This window comes from Momordica charantia (genome assembly GCF_013281855.1).
Source record: "Momordica charantia cultivar OHB3-1 chromosome 3 unlocalized genomic scaffold, Mcharantia_2.0 BLBB01000003.1, whole genome shotgun sequence".
Classification (NCBI taxonomy): Eukaryota; Viridiplantae; Streptophyta; class Magnoliopsida; order Cucurbitales; family Cucurbitaceae; genus Momordica; species Momordica charantia.
In genome coordinates this window covers 4,377,388-4,384,938 of record NW_028275161.1, presented here as the reverse complement: position 1 = coordinate 4,384,938, position 7,551 = coordinate 4,377,388, and the positions used below count along the sequence as shown (strand labels likewise).

Genomic DNA, 7,551 nt, shown 5'->3' with positions numbered 1-7,551 from the left:
GAAGAGTAAGTAAGTGCGGACTTGTAGTTCCTCAATGGTTTATTGGTTTCTAAGTTAACGACTCGTACTGCTTTTATTAATATATCAGTTTATTTTCTAAAAAAGAAAAAGTATTTATCTCTAGCAAAGATAGTGGGTTCAAATCTCCACGGCCTAAAAAAATCACTTCCAAATATGCCTTAAATAATAATGTATAACTGGGTCGGATCGGGTCGACTTTCGGACAAACCCAAACCAATCCAAAGATGTTTTGTTTAGACTCGAATCGGGTCGGGTCTTCTTCGGTTTTTTTCCTCTTATCTTTTCTTCTCTAGGGGTTCATATGAAAGTCTAATACAGACAGTAACATTCAGAATCCCTTTCTCAAAATTTCAGAACCTCTCTCTAAAATTCAGATTAAAAAATCAACTTTCATGTGATGGCACATTCTGACACAAGTGAGCAGCAGTGCAACTCATCCATGTACACCGAGACCCACGAGCAACGAATGATGGTGGCACAACTAAATTCAGTGACGACGACGCATCTCCCGTGCGATATGGACTGGACCAACGACACAAGCCTCTTCTCCATGGGCTCTGATACACGACATCCCAAGAGTGTGAACTTCTCGAACCTCTACCAACTTGAATCCAAATCATATAGTTGGTTCAACCCGAAAGAAAAAAGGTTAGATGGATTATCTTTGCAGTCAAATACTAAAAGCAGATAAAACACTCACTGGGGGGTTGGGTGCATAAAGGCAAGATTTTGGGAGAAAATTTTCAAGTCAATTTTTATTTATCATAATCTTTTTAAAACTACAAGAAGGAACGTCTATTTATAGGCCAAACCACAAGAAAAGATTTTGCAAAATAAAATAAATCCTAAAATCTCAAGGAAAAATAAAATAATGCTAAAATATTCCTAAAATCGTCAACTTGCAAATTAAGCAAGGCAAATTATTCTTTAATTCTTATTCGATAAAAACAAAATAAACCCAAGGAAAATAAAAGGAAATATATTCCTTAGATGTGAGAAGTTTGTGGCAAACAAGTTTTGTGCCAAGAGTTGGGCGCCCGCAGGCGGCATGGGGCATAGGTGTGTGGGCATGTGTGGGCGGCGTGGGCGATATGCAGCATGGGGCGTGCAGGTGGTGTTGAACGATTGCGAAGCCCCTTTTTGTGCAAGTATACATAGTCGCATAACAAGTAATAAAAGACCGAACCACAATGACTGAGAACTAAACACTTCAATAATACTTAATACTTAAGAATACAAAACAAGCTTACAAACTAATAATTATTTAACAAAGTTTATGAAATTTAAACGAAATTAGATGTGATGAAACAAGCAAGGTTTGCTGATTTTTAGGGAGATGAACATAAAAGGTTAATTACTAATGTAAAAAGGGTAAGGGGGAAGAGTTTATGTGACTTCTTTTGCACTCACATAAACAATGCTCCAGCATTAAGGTTGTTAACATACGTTAAACAGACATGGGATCTTCCCAGATTTCCCATTCCCAGATTTTTCTGCTATCTTAAGTTTTAACTCAGAATATCAACCTATCTATTTAGTTTATAGCCTTACTGGATGAGCCTCATTCCTAAGTACCCACACTCTAAACACAAGTAGATCTAGCATGAGTTAAAGTTAAACACTCCTTATTACAATTTTCCAAGGGTTAATAAAGAGGTATCCCAATATGTTGATCAAGCACGTTGAAAATCAAACAATAATATACAACTTCAACTCAGTATGCATCACCATTAATAACCCAAGCAAAGTTTAAAGCCCAAAATCAGTTCACAACATTGTCCCCGGATAAATGAGTTTAGTTACGCAATGCCATAAAATAAAAGGGAAGAGGAATAACCAATAAACTCTTTACTAAATAAAAACAAGAAGAAAATGATGGAGAGCAGAAGGATAGCAGCTCTGGTTTCTTCTTCTTCAGCTCTCCTTGGGACTTCTTTTCTTCTTCTCCTTGCCTTCTTCGAATTTTTTTTTGAAAAATTTTTGGGAGTGGGAAAATGATATGATGTGTATGAATGTTTGGAGACAACCTTAAATGGTTGTATATATACCCTTCCTCGATTTTAGGGCGACCAGATGGATAAAGTGGGCCCCAGCTCAAAATTCCAAGTGTTGCTCCATTTTACTGCAGTAATTCCTTGGGTAAAGATTTGTCGCTTTTAGCTCTGTCTTTTTCTGCCCTTTTGATTTCGATGTTGCAGTATTAACAATGCTACACCAAAACATTCAAAGTTAGGATATACCACATGAATCTTAGCAATCACTATCATTTGAAGGCTACTCTTACATGTTAAACATACTTGCACAAAACTAGGACAAAATGAGTATTGGTGCGACTATCCTTAGCTAATTTATGTGAAATTTCTTACACAAATAACTCTCTCTTGAGTTATCACACCCTCAAGCTTGAACTATTGCTTATCCTCAAATAATGCTAATCTTACTTCTTCACTCCCTAGAATGGAAAAACAACACAGGCCAATAACTTCACCAAATGCCTATGATTCATTACTGCAACTAAATAGTTCTCAAACATCAAGCGAGAAGAGAATCAAATAACTCTTGCACTAATACTAAGGTGTGTTATTCACATCTGACCACTTCATTCCACCCTCACCCTTAGCAGCCTTTAAAAATTCCCTCAACTTCATTTCTTAAACTAATTTCCACTCTCCTATTTTGCTAACTCGCAACTGACTTAGCTAACAGCTATGGGCTACTAGCCATTCTTGACTCTGTAGCTCTTTTTAGAATCATGATTTTCTTTTTAAAGAGAGTTGAATCATATGGCCAAAAAATATTCATAGCTTTACAAAGGTCTGTAGTTACAAAGAGAATATAGGAATGAATGCTACTGTAACATAAAAAGCTCCCACCCCAAACGTAAAATGAAGCATTGTCTTTAATACGTAAAAAGTTACTAGTGGATAGATAGGACAAGGCTCCCTCAAACTTAAGGCCAAGATAGGATAAACAAGAATGGTGTAGGTAGTGCTTCCTATCTTAATTGTCTCTAGGAGGGTATATGATTTCTTAAAAAAAAAATTGCTAAGGTCATTAGCTGGCTGGCCGTTGGGAGAGGGATACACAACCCTTGAAATTATGCTAAGGTAGCTTTCTAATACTGCCAGGGGATACTAGCAAAATAAACCTATCCTATTTAAAAGCACCTAAGTAAAAGGGCAAGAGTTGGCTATTTCCTTTCTAACTATAGCAAGAATAGCAATCTTGTAAATTTTCACAGACTAGTCATCATAGACAATAGTTTACCGAAATCAGCATGCCTAGCTAACCATTCTTTTCTAGACAAATTCATTCTCAAACTGGCTTTTCATTACTAAGCATGGGATTACACGAAGTGCAGCTGAGAAACAAAAGTAACTACCCTAGAAAATGCAAAACTACTAGCTGACTGAAATTAAATTCTAAACAACTACCCTAAAATATGTCATCAAAACACTTAAAAAAAAAACAGAAATAAATACGCATAAGGGGTGATAGAAGTTTCTCATCCATGCTTTTCTGATCACAACATCACTCTCTTTGGCGTACCTCAGGTATGTATGTTGTCGCTGCTCCATAGTATTGAGCATTTCTGTAATTGAATGGAGCTGTTTGAGCATTGCTGCCTAGTTGGTTGTTACCTCGTTAATGGCGAAAACAATATTTCCTCCCCTCTTGTTATGGTCAACCACCTTCAAGCGTTCAATAGCAGCATCATTAATAACTCTTTTATCCGTGAAGACTTGGTCAGCCTCTTCCAATTCAACTTCTACAAGACAACACATCTTTGTAATGCGGTTAGGGGAAAACAAGTTTCCCTGCTTGCGCTTTTCCACACCAGTATCCGTCAATGTTGAGTCCTCCCATTATGCAGAACAGAAGCAAAACCCTCTCCTTCATGATTGATGCATCAAGGGTTGTTGGCGTTAGCTTACTATTTAGGAGATGGTGCCAAACATTTGCTTCTGGCTTTAAGTATGCTGGCACGAACGTCCGGGCTCCACGTGTAGATAGATGTCATTGCAACCCTTCTACTCCACTACAACACCTTGTTTAACTACTCAGATGAAGCGGCCATCATCTCATTAAAGGTTACATGCGTGAGATTAAGAAGGTTGTATACCTCGTTAATCGTTTATGCATTCTAACAAACCTTCCTACCTTTTACCATCACACAAGCAAGGCACTGTGGGTATAGATTTGAGTAAAATTCTTGCACAAGCTGAATCACTGCTGTCTAGGCTTGGCACATAATGTGTGCCATTGATGCTTCTGTATTATGATGGACACAAAATCTGGTTGAAGTGCGTTAGCAGGGAAACCTCGCTCTCCTAGTAGATGGAGATTTTTGAGCGCCTCATAACGCTTCAGTGCTGCAGCATCGACGAATCAATCATACTGTACTACCTTTGAAGCAACCTTTTCTTCCTCTCTCTACTTCTCTTTGGCAACCTCCTTTTGCCAATCTTCCCTTTTGTTAGTATTGGCAATAGTTTCATTTTGATTCTCTTTGCCAGATCCTCCTTTGGCCTTCTTTCCTTTATCAGCAACTGACTGAGGAGAGGTCTTCCTCTTCCTTTGTGTTTCAGGTGACAACACTGAAGGGATCGAATACCCAGTGGAAGCGATTGATCGCTTGTGATTCAATTCGGATTAGAAATGAAACGATGTCGGATTTCAAGAAAAACATAACCGTTCTATCAAAAAGGAGCTTAAGCCTCTTGAGAGAAAGAAAACAACTTACGTTTAAAGACGTTGGCAAATTTTCTTCCTCGAGCATGGAACTTGTTTTTGGGACGAACAAATGAACCCGAACAACCAAATGTTGGACACAACCACCACGTTGCCTTGCTATGTCTCAAGGATAAGAACTCGGATTGTGGGATCCTTTCTACTTGGAAGAAAGGGAAAAATATAGGAAATATTATTTGAAATTGAGAGAGAGAATGATATGATTTACAGGGAAAATCAACAACCCAAAACACACTATCATACTTGTGTTTTTAATAAAATGAGGGAGAAGTGAGAGAAGGAGTAACCTCCCACTCTCCACCTCATTACTTCCCAGCAAAAATGTTCGGGAGTGGTGAGTTGGGTTAATTATGTCAATTTAACATAATTAACCCAATAAAAATATATTTAATTAATTAAATTAAAACCATTTTAATTTAATAAATTATATTTAATTAAATAAATAATTAAATTAAAACTATTTTAATTTAATTAATAATTAATTAATTAAATAAACATAATTTAATTAAATCAATTAATATTTTAATCATATTCAAATATTCATTTCCTTCCTAGTATTTAATATGAATCTACTTTAATCTATAGTATTTAATATGAATTTAATTCACATTAAACTTTAATTTATAGTTTAATGTGAATCATATTCACATTATTCTTTCTCATAATATTTAGTTTTATAATGTATTATTCTACATTATATTAAATTGTGTCATACACAATTAACTCAAAATCTCTTTAATTAAATTTGAACCATTCAAATTCCTTCAAAGGTTTAATGTTCTTAATTACCCTTTACGAGCTAGCAAGGGGATCTAATGGACATATAGATCACAAGCTCAAAAGTTACGAGATTAATTGGTTAAACTCATTAACCACTTTCATCAACATCTTTTAACTACAGGTTCCTCCACTAAAAACTCGCAGCCGAACTCTTCTCACAATAGAATATTTCAGTGTCCATGGATATCGACCATTAATGGCAAGTCAATCCTTTACGAGCGTTCGTAACAACAAATGGGTCAAATTACCGTTTTACTCCTATGTTACATCTTACTTTTTAAATACCACTGCTCCTCTAATGAACAACCCGGTTATGGTCCAACCAATAACTGGAAGTCCCTTTTAGGCCAGTGAGAGGGTGAGACTCCTTGTTCAAGTCCCGGAGTCAGGATTTAAGAGAACACTCATCTACTCTCCTAAGGTCAGGGAGGAGTGAATTCCATCTTATTTAGTTATGTTCACAGCTCCCCACTCGATCGCGTCCACACAATGGTGGGAATGTTGAGTAGGCGACTCAGGTCACTGTCACCCATACAGATCAAAGAATGAGCTCTCACGGGCAGGAGTCCATAACTCACTAAGGATTGAGAACGAGTTGCTTGGTCATCCTATGAAATAGCAATATGTTAGTCAACAACGTTACATTTAAAGATTGACTATTTCGTGGTTCCGTCTTATACAAACTCATTATATAGGATACTCCCACTCGCATGTCTCTACACGAACGACCTGGATCAAGTAGTCTGTAATATTTACATAGTGGTCTGTATCCATAGTGTTGCCAGGATAAGGTACCCAGCCTTATCCATATATTACTATAGACTCATAAGGTTATTCCCGGGACATTATCTGCTTGTATATCGATGGTATATCAAATATATACCCGGTACTATCCTGGTTACATGACAATAGGAGTGAACATCGGTCTGTCGGGGTCGGTTTTTGGCCGACCCTGACTCCGAAAATCGACTTAGTTGGTTTAGGCCGATTGGAATTTTTTTTAACGTCTCTATACAAACCGACCGTTTAATTGATTGTTCGGTCGATCGATTTGGTCGGTTTTTAAGAGTACTAAATTCGAAACTAAAAGCCTGAAATGCACGGAAGATCGACGAAAGAAAGAAAGAAAAGAAATGGTAGAGAGGAAGAACGAAGGAAGAAAGAGAATAAAGGATAGAGAGGAAGAACACCAGAAGAAAAAGAAGAAAGGTGGAGAGAGAAAACGAAAAGAGAAGAAAGAATGGGATAAGAAAGAGAGAGAAATGAGGATAAGAAGGAATGGCCACTAACGTGTGAAATATAATAATAAATAAAAAATATATATTATATATAAATTCATGTGAATCATGTGAAAAAGTAGTAAAAAAGTAAAATATAATAGTAAATAAAAAATATATAAATTAAATATTATATATATAATTCATGTGAATTATGTGAAACATATTTTTTTTTCTTTTACATTTTTCCACATTTCTACACACGTGGCTTTCTATTAGCCACCCCTTCTTTTTCTTTTAAATTTTCTCTCCCTTTCTTGTTTCTCCCTTTCTTTCCCTCTCTTTTTTGTTCTTCTACTTCATCTTTCTCTCGTTTCTTCTCCTTGCTCTTACATCTTTCTTTTTTCTTTTTTTCATTAAAGTTATCATTTATACTCTCCTTATCTTTTTTGGGAGAATAGGTCTTTCTCCCGGAATAAATTTTGGATTTTTTTAAAATAAGTCGGTTGGTCGGTCGGTTTCCTTGATATTGCAACAGTCAACCGAACGACTAGTGACTGAGGTTATGCTGAACGCACGCACTAAATGTGGTAACAATTCTATAGATGAAGCGCACACCTGTTAGAGTAATATAAAATGGATGGAGTATCCAAGTATCGACCCTCAAGGACTTCTAAGTAATTTCCAAACTCTAAAGTTTTAATGAATAGTGAACGTTGAAATGAGTGATTCTTGTAAAATGGGAAGTGGTTACAAATAATGGTTTTGGATTTGGGATTTG

At 36.4% G+C, this 7,551-nt stretch overlaps 1 long non-coding RNA gene across 1 annotated transcript; it reads right to left on the bottom strand.

Annotated features, from left to right (window-relative positions):
- Nucleotides 1-1,723: 1,723 nt before the first annotated feature.
- LOC148212200 (uncharacterized) lies at nucleotides 1,724-5,078 on the bottom strand. Its single transcript, XR_015789835.1, has 2 exons — nucleotides 3,571-5,078; nucleotides 1,724-2,230 (listed from the first exon to the last, which is right to left on the bottom strand). It is a non-coding gene; the product is annotated as an uncharacterized LOC148212200 (long non-coding RNA).
- Between the last annotated feature and the right edge of the window lie 2,473 nt (nucleotides 5,079-7,551).